This window comes from Pelodiscus sinensis, chromosome 12 (assembly GCF_052426305.1).
Source record: "Pelodiscus sinensis isolate ZL-2025 chromosome 12, ASM5242630v1, whole genome shotgun sequence".
NCBI classification, from domain to species: Eukaryota; Metazoa; Chordata; order Testudines; family Trionychidae; genus Pelodiscus; species Pelodiscus sinensis.
Genome location: NC_143063.1, coordinates 28,932,006 through 28,944,362, shown reverse-complemented (window position 1 = coordinate 28,944,362; position 12,357 = coordinate 28,932,006). Strand labels below are relative to the sequence as shown.

Below are 12,357 nucleotides of genomic sequence, written 5' to 3'. Positions count from 1 at the left end.
TTACAGTAAAATTGATTCTTCAAGATGTTCTTTGCATGTGAGCCCCACTTTGGGACCATATGCACCCTTTCTTTACACAGAGGTCCAGAAAGTTTTATCTAGCAGTGTCCATTAGGGACCATTTGTGTGCCATGCATGCACCTAGATTCCAACTCTCAAGGACAAAGAGTGGAATGACCCCTCCTATTCCCCAGTCCCTTTACTACCCAGGGACCAGATGGGAAAGTATGAGAATGAAGGGTTAGTTGTGGGATCTAGGTGCACAGAACATCTTGAATAAACACAGCTGGTGTAAGGTAAGCAACTATGTGTTTTTCTAGGTCTCTGTGCATATGTTTCCCAAGTACAGTGATTATCCAGCAGTTTTATCTCTCTGGAAATGGAGCTTGGAGATCATCAAAATAAGGACTGAGAACCAACCTGCCAAAATGGGCATCTACTCTTGATGCTCCCACCCCAGAATAATGTTTAGTAAATGTATGGACTGAAGAAGACATTGCTGCTTTACAGATTTCTAGTACTGAAACTTAGCAGAAATATGCTGCTGAAGACAAGATTCTGGTTGTTTGTACTGGAGGATCTAATTAATTAAATTTACACATTGTCCTGATGCAATGATCTATTTAGACAATCTGAGTTGAGGTTATTCTCCATTTAGTCTTGCTACCACAGGCCACCTGTTGATCACTAGTGGGTGATCATCAAAAAGATCTCATTCTATTTAGAGAACAAAAAAAACTGTCCTGGCATGCAGGATATGAAGTTTTGATTCTCCATAAGATGTACCAGCCCAAGGGTGTGTGGGTGGGGATTGCGGGAGAAATAATATGAAGATCCAACACCACTTGTGGGATGAAGTTGGGAAAGGTCTTAATATTTCTTTGCATGAAGAATTGAAAATGAAAGCTAGAATTTCACTTTTATAAATTGCTGTAATTCCCAATAGGAATGCAGCTTTGACAATAAATAATGCATAAAACAAGATGATAAAGATTGTGGGAAGAGAAACTATCAACAACTAAAGAAGAAGAGTCAAAGCCCAGGAAGAAGAAATCATCCTAACTGGAGGGAATATCTGATTCAAACTCTTTAGAAATCTTGCAACTATTTGATGCAAACAAAACTGAAGAACCTGCTGTTAATGGATAACAGGCTGAGATTACTATCAAGTGCACTTTAATGGAACTCAAAGATAATCCTGATTCTCAAAGTTAAATATTCAAAATGGAACAAGATGGGGAAATTAATTGGCTCAAATCCTTATTTTTGCCCAAATAGAAAATTATGCTGTGTGGAAGGTTTTCTGCTGTCGACTTTTACTCTCTGGGAAATTATCCACATATCCACCATGCTATGAAATGAAGAGAAGCTAGATCTGAGTGAAGTACTATACTAACACTCTAAGAGATAATGTCTTTCCATCTGCGGAATGTGATCACCTGTCTTCTCAACAGGCATAGTAGACCTGAGAAACAAAATTGCCAGGTCCAAAGCGGTGTTACAAGGATCATTCAAGCCTTGTTCTGCCTCACCTTCCAGTCCCAGCTCATGCACCTCTGCTGATCTGACCAGCATGTGACAGGTGGAGTCAATCTTCCATATAAATTGGTACCAGGACAATTAGGGTAGGCCAAAATCGTAAATCCCTCCCCAACGAAGACAGGCAGGTAATGTAGATTAGGAGTACACCTTATTGTAAGTGGGCTGCTACATTCTGTACTACACTGTCAGTGCCCAAACGAATTGAAGATGTAGAGTGTATTACAATTATCTAATCTTAAGGTGACAAAGGTCTGAACACCACCAGCAGAACAGGCATTTGAGAGGTAAGATCATATAACTTCTTCACCAGAAACATATGGAAAATGAATTTTCTTGATTGCTGTTGAAAGGAACTTATCCAGCATGAGTCATTGATTCAAAAATCACCCCAGAGCTGTGAACTTTTGTAACTAAATGACAGACAAACCCCATTGATCAGTGAGACTGGCTGTTTACAATGTTTTTGTCTGTTTCTTCCAACCTACTGTCAAAGAATGTTGAGGTTAACAGTGCCTAACTATTACTCCATGCCATCCATCCATGTAGGCAGTAACGATACTGCTAGGTATGACTTTGAGCAGGTCAGCATTGATAGTGATGACAGGGCTTTGGGTGTCAAGCGGAAAGAATCAAAAATGCAGGTTGTGTTTCTCTTCATCCTCCTGGCTGAAAATAAAGGCTTGGGCAGGGATAAACACCCTGAAGATGAATGCATGGCTATGAAGATGAAGTTGGCGTAAAGTCTTTGGCATCTTCACTATGGGATGCTGCTCTGGGAAAAAGAAGTTACTCACCCTGTGAAGTAACGATTGTTCTTCGAGATGTGCCCCGTGGGTGCTCCACTCTAGGTGTCAGGTCCCATCCTGGCGCCACGGCTCGGAGAATTCTCATAGCTGTGCTCCGCCAGCTCGCGCATGCGCGGCTCCTCTAAAGCGCCGTTCGCGCCTTTGATCAGCCACACGCAGGATGGCAACCGTCAGTTCCTCTCATCCACTCATCTGAAAGAGAGAAGAAACAAATCCAGAGCCGGGAGGAAGGGTGGGTCGTGGAGCACCCATGGGGCACATCTCAAAGAACAATCGTTACTTCACAGAGTGAGTAACTTCTTTTTCTTCTTTGAGTAGCCCTGTGGATGCTCCACTCTAGGTGACTTCAGAACAGTACCCAAAAAGAGTCCGGAGTGCTCCAGAATTAAAATTTGTGATCATGATTAAGTACTGCAGTAGCCACCGAGGAGTCCAAAGCAAGATGCTCAACTATTGCATAATGTTTCATAAAGGTGACATTAGAGGACCATGTCACTTCCCTGCAAATGTCATGAAATGGAACTCCCGTCAGGAAGGCCGTAGTAGTGGAAACTGCTCTGGTGGAATGAGCCTTTGGAGGACATGGTAGAGGTTTTCCCCGTATAGAGTGACACATAGATATGCATGAAACTATCAGTCTCGAGATACGCTGACAGGTCAGTGGTTGGTCTCTAGAACGGTCTGTCAATGATACTATTAAATGGTCCATTTTCCTAAAGTCTCGCGTTCTGTCCAATGTAGAATGCCAAGATTCTCCTTCCGTCCAGCGCATGCAGTGTCGCTTCTTGCATTGAGGTATGGGGTTTAGGAAAGAAGCATGGTAGAACCACTGCTTCATTGACGTGAAAATCAGACGAGACCTTTGGAATAAACGCTGGGTGATCTCTCAATGTCACTGAGTCTTTAGAAAAAACTGTATAAGGAGACGAAGCCATGAAAAGTGCTCTCTCACTTACCCTATGAGCTGAGGCAAGGAGAAACAAAAGCTTGATGCTAAGTATGTGTAACGGAACCGTGGCTAGAGGCTCAAAGGGAGGATGAGATAAAGTGTCCAATACTAGATCCAGATTGCACAAAGGTGGAGGGGGTCTCCGGGGTGGATTAAGGTTTGAGAGCCCCTTTAAGAACCTTTTTGTAGTGGGATGGGCGAATAGAGAGAAGGACTCGTCCATATGATGAAAGACATTAATCGCTACCAAGTGCACTCGTAGGGAAGCTACTGCCAGCCCATTGTCATGGAGCTGTAAAATGTACTCCAATATACGAGGTAAGGTTGTGGAGCAGGGATCTAGATTGTTGACCGCACACCATGCCTGGAATCTGGACCACTTAGCAGTATACGTTGCTCGTGTAGATTCTTTCCTACTATGCATCAACACCCACTTGACCCTCTGGGAACAGAGTTGTTCGAAATCGCTAAACCAACGAGCATCCATGCTGTGAGGTGTAGAATCTCGGGTCTTGGATGACGCAGGGATCCATTGTTCTGGGTCAAGAGATTTGGGAGAAGAGAGAGAGTATGGTGCTCTTATCGACATCTGGTGGAGCATTGAGAACCAAGGTTGACGAGCTCACGCCGGGGCTATAAGAATTATTTGAGCCCCATCTATGTTGATTTTCTCGAGAACCTTGGGTATTAGAACCACTGGGGGAAAAGCATACAACAGCGACCTTCCCCAATGGAGAAGGAAGGCATCTCCTAGTGAATGACATCCTATTCCGGTTCTTGAACAATAGGTGGGGCATTTCGTGTTGTTTTCCATCGCAAACAAGTCTATTGTCAGAAAGCCCCACCGAACAAATATATGGCTCAAAACATCCATGCACATTTCCCACTCATGGTCGTAAGGGAAACTCCTGCTGAGTGAGTCCACTATCAAGTTGTCGACACCCGGGAGGTAGGATGCTATTCAAATGGTGTTGTGAATACACCAATTCCATATCCGGACACACTCCACACACAGAGAACGAGATCGGGCGCCTCCCTGCCTGTTGATATAAAACATGGTTTCCATATTGTCCGTCATGATTCTGGTAGTTGTATTCCGTATGTGGGACTGAAAATGCTTGAAAGCATGTCGTACCGCCAGTAACTCGAGCACATTGATATGTAACATCATTTCTTGAGTTGACCAGCGACCTTGAATCGTCAGGTTGTCCATGTGCGCCCCCCCAGCACGTAAGGGAGGCATCTGTGGTTATTTGCCTTTTAGGTTGTGGGCGATGAAATGGGATGCCCATGAGAAGATTGCTCGGCTTGGCCCACCACTGAAGGGACTCTCGTACATGTTGTGGTACTGCCACTGGTCTGTGAATGCTGTGTTTTGCTGGACTGTAAATCGTGGCCAACCAATGCTGGAGGCAGAGAAAATGTAACCTTGCATGCCTCACCACGATGGTGGAAGCCACCATGTGGCCCATCAGTTGTAAACAGACACGTGTGGGAATTATTGGAGCATGCGTCACGGTATGTACAAGGTCTTGGATCGCCACAAAACGTACCATCGGTAGGTATGCCCGTGCCACGGTTGAGTCGAGTCGTGCACCTAAAAAAAAACCCAGATATTGAGATGGAATCAATGATGATTTTTTTACATTTATGAGAAGGCCCAGGGATGCAAACTCATTGGATACTGCCTGCATCATATGACATGCCTCCATATCTGTTGTGCCCCTGACAAGACAAATCGCCTAATAAGGGAATATTGTCACTCCCGTCCTGCGCAAATGGGCCGCCACTACTGCTAGGGTTTTGGTGAAAACCCTGGGGAGACACGCTAGTCCGAATGGTAGAATCCTGTATTGAAAATGTTCGTTTCCCAACTGGAATCGAAGAAAGTGTCTGTGAGCCACATGAATAGCGACGTGAAGCGTCCTGCAGTTCGAGGACTGCAAGCCAGTCTCCTTTGTTTAACAACGGAATGATAGTTGCTAAGGTCACCATCTTGAATTGATGTTTTCGAAGGTGGTGATTTAACTTTCAAAGGTCTAAGATGGGTCTCCAGTCTCCCGACTTCTTTGGTGTGAGAAAATATCGGGAGTAAAAACGTTTTCCCCAAAACTGCTAGGGTACTCTCTCTATTGCCCTGATCGCGAGCAAGCGGTGAACTTCTTGTCTCAGCAGCTGTTCGTCAGAGGGGTCCCTGAAAAGGGACGGGGGTGGGTGGAGTGGAAGGGGGAATGGAGAGGAAGGGAATAGAGAGGCCAGACTGTACCACCTGTAGTACCCATCTGTCTGTAGTGATGTTGGACCACTGATGGTGAAATGCTTTCAGTCGATAGTGAAAGAGATGAAGAGTTTTGTTTTCCGCATTGACTATGGAAGGCGTACTTGTGTCCTCGACAGAGAAGTCAAATCTGCTGTTTGGCTGAAGATTGATTGGCTGAACGATTTTGCTGGGGACATTTCCGCTGAGGATGTTGTCTAGATTGCTGGTTCTCTGAAATACGTGTCTGTTGTCTGGGAAAATTGAAATCATATCTTCGCTGATAAGGGTAATAGCGCCTACGCTTAAAGGAAGGCGTGTACATCTCCTGTGTACGTATGGTGGTGCGAGAATCTTTGCCCAAATGGAGGACTTCATTGGTGTTTGCTGCGAAAAGCTTAAGCTTATCAAAAGGCAGATCCTCAACCTTGCTTTGTAGCTCTTTTGGTTCTCTTGCAGACGAAAGCCATGACAATCTCTTCATTGCGATACCCGTAGCCGTGGCTCGCGCCGCTGTGTCAGGCACATCCACTGTCATCTGCAATGCAGTGCTACATGTTGTATATCCTTCCTGTACTATTGCTTTTAGTAGTGGTTTCTTATTGTCTGGAAGATGATGTAATAACTCCGTTAGTTTCGAATAATTGTCAAAATTGTGGTTTGATAAATGGGCCAAGTAGTTTGCGCTGCCTAATAGGAGTGTGGCTGAAGAATAGACCTTCCTACCAAATATATCTAATTTTTTATTATCTTTATCGGGGAACGTACTTTTGTACTGCGGTGCTTTAGCCCTTCGCTGTGCTGCATCAAGTAACAATGAATTAGGCTGAGGGTGATTGAACTTTCCAGATATAGACTGGAGAACAAGTGCTAGTAATAATAATAGGGCTCAGATTTTCTTAGATGTGATAGCTGATGAATTCCTTCATCAAATAGTTGCTGAACCGACAAGGGGGGATGCTATTTTAGATTTGGTTTTGGTGAGTAGTGAGGACCTCATAAATGAAATGGTTATAGGGGACAACTTTGGCTCAAGTGATCATGAGCTAATTCAATTCAAATTACATGGAAGGATAAATAAAAATAAATCTGAGAAGGGTTTTTTATTTCAAAAGGGCTAACTTTAATAAATTAAGGAAATTAGTTAGGGAAGTTGATTGGACTAAAGAAATTCTGGATCTTGAGGTGGAGGAGGCCTGGGATTATTTTAAGTTAAAGTTGCAGAAGCTGTCAGAAGCCTGTATCCCAAGAAAAATCAAAAAATTTATAGGCAGGTGTTTAGACCAAGCTGGATGAGCAAGCATCTTAGAGAGGTAATTAAGAAAAAGCAGAAAGCATATAAGGAGTGGAAGAAGGGAGGGATCAGTAAAGAAAGCTACCTTATTGAGGTTAGAGCATGTAGGGACAAAGTGAGAGAGGCTAAATGTCAGGTAGAGTTGGACCTTACAAAGGGAATTAAAACCAATAGTTAAAGGTTTTACAGCCATATAAATAGGAAAAAAACAAAAAAAGAAGTGGGACCGCTAATTACTAAGGATGGAGTGGAGGTTAAGGATAATCTAGGAATGGCCCAATATCTAAACAAATACTTTGCTTCAGTTTTTACTGAGGCTAATGAAGAGCTTAGGGATAATGGTAACATAACAAATGGGACTAAGGATATGGAGGTAGATATTACCATTTCTGAGGTAAAAGCCAAACTGGAACAGCTTAATGGGAGTAAATCGGGGGGCCCAGATAATCTTCATCCAAGAATATTAAAGGAACTGGCACATGAAATTGCAAGTCCATTAGCAAAATTTTTTAATGAATCTCTAAACTCAGCGGTTGTACCATTTGACTGGAGAATTGCTAATAAAGTTCCTATTTTTAAGAAAGGGAAACAAAGTGACCCGGGTAACTATAGGCCTGTTAGTTTGACATCTGTAGTATGCAAGATCTTGGAAAAAGTAGTTAGAGACATTGAGGTTAATGGCAACTGGGACAAATTACAACATAGTTTTACAAAAAGTAGATCATGCCAAACCAACCTGATCTCCTTTTTTGAGAAAGTAACAGATTTTTTAGATAAAGGAAATGAAGTGGATCTAATCTACCTCGACTTTAGTAAGGCATTTGATACAGTACCACATGGGAAATTATTAGTTAAATTGGAAAAGATAGGGATTAATATGAAAGTTGAGAGGTGGATAAGCAACTGGTTAAAGGGGAGACTACAGCGGGTAATATTGAAAGGTGAACTGTCAGGTTGGAAGAAGGTTAATAGAGTTCCTCAGGGATCAGTTTTGGGGCCAATTTTATTGAATCTTTTTATTGCTGACCTTAGCACCAAAAGTGGAAGTGTCCTGATAAAATTTGCGGATGACACAAAGTTGGGAGCTATTGCCAATTCAGAAAAGGATCGGAATATCATACAGGAAGATCTGGATGACCTTGTAAATTGGAGTGATAGCAATAGGATGAAATTTAATAGTGAGAAGTGTAAGATTATGCATTTAGGGATTAATAACAAGAATTTTAGTTATAAGCTGGGGACTAATACGGTCTTGGGATGTATTAGGCGAGGTATTTCCAGTAGGGATAAGGAGGTGTTAGTGCCATTATACAAGGCATTGGTGAGACCCCGTTTAGAATACTGTGTGCAGTTCTGGTCTCCCATGTTTAAGAAGGATGAATTCAAACTGGAAAAGGTACAAAGAAAGGCCACTAGGATTATCTGAGGAATGGAAAACCTGTCTTATGAAAGGAGACTCAAAGAGCTTGGCTTGTTTACCTTAACCAAAAGAAGGCTGAGGGGGGACATGATTGCTCTCTTTAAATATATTAGAGGGATAAATACCAGGGAGGAATTATTTAAACTTAATACCAATGTGGACACAACAACAAATGGATATAAGCTGGCTAGTAGGAAGTTTAGACTTGAGATTAGACGAAGGTTTCTAACCATTAGAGGAGTGAGGTTCTGGAACGGCCTTCCAAGGGAAGTAGTGGGGGCAAAAGATCCATCTGGCTTCAAGATTAAACAAGATGGGTTTATGAAGGGGATTGTTTGATGAGAACATGATCTTGGTAACTAATTTACCATTCATTATCAGTGGTAAATAGGTCAATGGAGGGATGATAGGAGTTACTATAGAGAACTTTCTGGGTATCTGGCTGGTGAGTCTTGCCCACATGCTCAGTCTTCAGCTGATCGTCATATTTGGGGTCAGGAAGGAATTTTCCCTCAGGGTAGATTGGCAGAAGCCCTGGAGGTTTTTCGCCTTCCACTGTAGCATGGGGTACAGATCACAACTGGAGGATTCTCTGCATCTTGGGGTCTTCAAACTACTTGAAGGCTTCAATATCTGAGATATAGGTGAGAGGATTATTCTAGAAGGGGGTAGGTGAGATTCTGTGGCCTGCATTGTGCAGGGGGTCAGACTAGATGATCATAATAGTCCCTTCTGACCTTAAAGTCTATGAGTCTATGAATAGAAAATCCAACCCCTTTGCCGGCACAAAGTATTTCCTATCGACCTTTTTACTCGTAGGAGTAGCCGATGTTGGCGTCTGCCATATCTCACCCGCCACTTCCAGGATCGCTTCGTCAATCGGTAAGGCGATCCTTGCATGCTGTTGCGAACAGAGATTCTTTAAGAGGTGGTGCTTTTTAACTGGAACATCTGCCAGCTGTATTGTCTGCGTGCCTGCTACTCGTTTAAACAGATCTTGGAACTGTTTTAGGTCATCCGGGGGAGAAAATTCACCTGGGCATACTGCCTCATCTGGTGATGAAGATGCGCAGTCCGCCGGAGAAGTTTCTGGCTTGAGGTCCTCTGCTTCAGACAGCTGTTCCTCTTCTGGCTCGGACTGGTGTTGTTGGATAGTTGGACTCATCGATGGAAGAGGTAAGTTTAACTGTTGCAGTTGTTGAGGTAAGTACTGCGCAGTTGGTGAGCGACAGTTGCAGGTAGATCCCCTATACGATGACAACACATGTTCACGGTTGGGACAATCGTCATATGAGCAATAGTAGTGCCCATAGAAGCGCTCAGAATGTGACGGGGAAGAATGACGTGACGAGCGTGCACTACGGTGTTGGATGTAATAGATGCGTCGTGGAGAGCATGTAGAGGACCTGTACCTAGAAGACTATCCGGGTGAGCGAGATCGTGAGCGGGACTGGAGCGCTTCTAAATATACTGTGTCTCTGTAATTGCGCCATCTGTATGTGACATGGACCAGAGAGACACTATAGTCATGATAATGTGTATGCGTTGGAGGTGATGGAGATGGTCCTGGTGAGAAAAATGGGGAGGCAGACCTCTCCCCTACATGAGTTTTCCTAAGCATTGAGGCACTGTCAGTTTCCATGGCAACTGGAGAGAGTGAAAACAGAGCCCGAGCGGGGGAGATCAGCTGTATCTGCTCTGCTGTCGGTGCCGGCAGAATGCACGGTGCCGACATTGCTAAAATTGCTGATGGTGCCGTGTCAAGGACCTGCACCCGAGTCCAGTGCCATTGAAGAGAGCGGTCCTGAAGCTGGTGCCGCCACAAGTGGTGCTGCTGGAGCCAAGCGGTGCTGCTGGAGCCCGCATCGCTGAAGCCGGTGCCATTGAAACCGGCGCCGGCTGGCTTGTCAGTTGCAGCATTAGCGCTGTACTGTGAGCCGGGAAGGCTGAAGCCAGTGCCGACTCGCTTGTCAGTTTCAGAGTCGGAGCCGATGCCGGCACCGAAGCAGCCCGAGCCCTCGGCATTTGCGATTCCCTGACACCGGGCCAGTAGAGTGTCGGGACCCCGTGGGGGTCACTTTGGAGGCTGCCGAAGCTCTTGAGGCTGCCGGAGGGAGGGAGTGCGTCGGGGACAGCTTCACCCTCTTTGAAATCGCCGGTCCCGGAGAAGCTGCTCCCCACTTATAAATGGAGGTTTTTGCGGTGGCTGAGGGAGGCATCGGGTCAGGCTGCAGTGCCTTGCCAAAGGACGTCATTTGGACCTTTATCTCCTGCTCCTTCCGGGCCCTGGATGTGAGCTTGCAACTGTGGGTGCTCTTTTGAGGGATGTGTGATTCACCCAGGCACCTAATGCAAGCATCATGGCCGTCAGCTGCTGGCATGGCTTCCCGGCAAACTGAGTATTTTTTAAAACCGGGAGACCCTGGCATTGCTAGGAGCCGGTGAGGGTGGCTGGACACCAATCCTGCTTGATCTCTGTCTTTCGATCCTTGTCAGTTTCAGTTCTTTAGCGTCTAGCCAAAGCGCTTGAAGAAATTGATTTGAAGAGAAAACAATTTTTTTTTTAAATAGAAGATCAGTAGAAACAGTAGAACAGGAACACGACTAACATTAACTTTAACTATTTACAGTGAAGACAACTAACTAAGATCATTACTGAGAGAAGAGATATGAGAACACAAGGAGCTCCGACCACAACCTGAGGCAGTTGAGAGGAACTGACGGTTGCCAGCCCGCTTGTGCGCAGCTGATCAAAGGCAGGAATGGCGTTTTGGAGCAGCTGCGCATGCACAGGCTGGCGGAGCACAACTATGAGAATTCTCCGAGCTGCGGCGCCGGGACAGGACCCGACACCTAGAGGGGAGCACCCATGGGGCCACACAAAGGAGGAGGAAGATTGGTAGAAAAAAATAGATCCAGTGAACAAAAAGAGCATATTCATACACCATCTCACCAGCCCCATGAGGTAGATTTTGAATTAGGTTCAAAAAAGGAAAGTGACAAAAATCACACCAACAGGCATTAAAAAGGTAACTATGACAAAGCTAAATGTTGAGGGTAGGAATTGAAAATTTGCCCTGATAGTGTTTCTCCATTGTTGCGATGTCCTGGAGAAATCGCTCGCCGTGCTCGTCGCTCACTGCTTCGCAGTTCGGGGGACAAAAATCTAGATGAGAGTGCAAAAAATGTATCTTTAGTGACATGTTGCAAGGAAGGCTTTTGTATGCCTCGAGGAGGTTTTCCACCAACAACCTGTAGTTGTCTGCCTTGTTGTTTCCGAGAAAATTTATTGCCACTAACTGGAAGGCTTTCCATGCCATCTTTTCCTTGCCACGCAGTGCATGGTCAAATGCATCATCTCGAAGAAGTTCACGAATCTGAGGCCCAACAAAGACATCTTCCTTTATCTTAGCTTCACTTAACGTTGGAAATTTTCCATGGAGGTACTTGAAAGCTGCTTGTGTTTTGTCCGTGGCTTTGACAAAGTTCTTCATCAGACCCAGCTTGATGTGTCAGGGTGGTAACAAAATCTTCCTTGATTCAACAAGTGGTGGATGCTGAACACTTTTCCTCCCAGGCTCCAATGACTGTCGGAGTGGCCAATCTATCTTGATGTAGTGGGAATCTCTTGCACGACTATCCCATTTGCAGAGAAAACAGCAGTACACTTTGTGTATCCAGTCTGCAGACCAAGCAAGAGAGCAACAACCTTCAAATCGCCACAAAGTTGTCACTGATGATGGTCATAGTTTATGCACCTCAAAAGTTGTTTCATGTTGTCATAGGTTTCCTTCATATGGACTGCATGACCAACTGGAATTGATGGCAAAACATTGCCATTATGCAGCAAAACATCCATGATTTCTAGGAATAATATGATGCAATTCATATCACGTATGATGCAATACCAGCTTCAGATTGCATCATTCGTTGTTTTGCCTAAAAAGCAAGTACTGTAGTCATAGATTTATTCATAGATCCAGTCAAAGATGTATTTTAGTCATTTCTGGTTTAAATTGAGATCCCTTCCCTTTATAACTCACGTATCCTCCGCCATTTGCAAGTCAAAGGTCGAATATACTGACCCAA

At 44.4% G+C, this 12,357-nt stretch overlaps 1 protein-coding gene across 4 annotated transcripts in view; it reads right to left on the bottom strand.

Annotated features, from left to right (window-relative positions):
* The window catches only part of TDRD12 (tudor domain containing 12), a 230,676-nt gene that overhangs the window by 10,958 nt on the left and 207,361 nt on the right, over window positions 1-12,357 (bottom strand). The gene's annotated exons all lie outside the window — the stretch shown is intronic.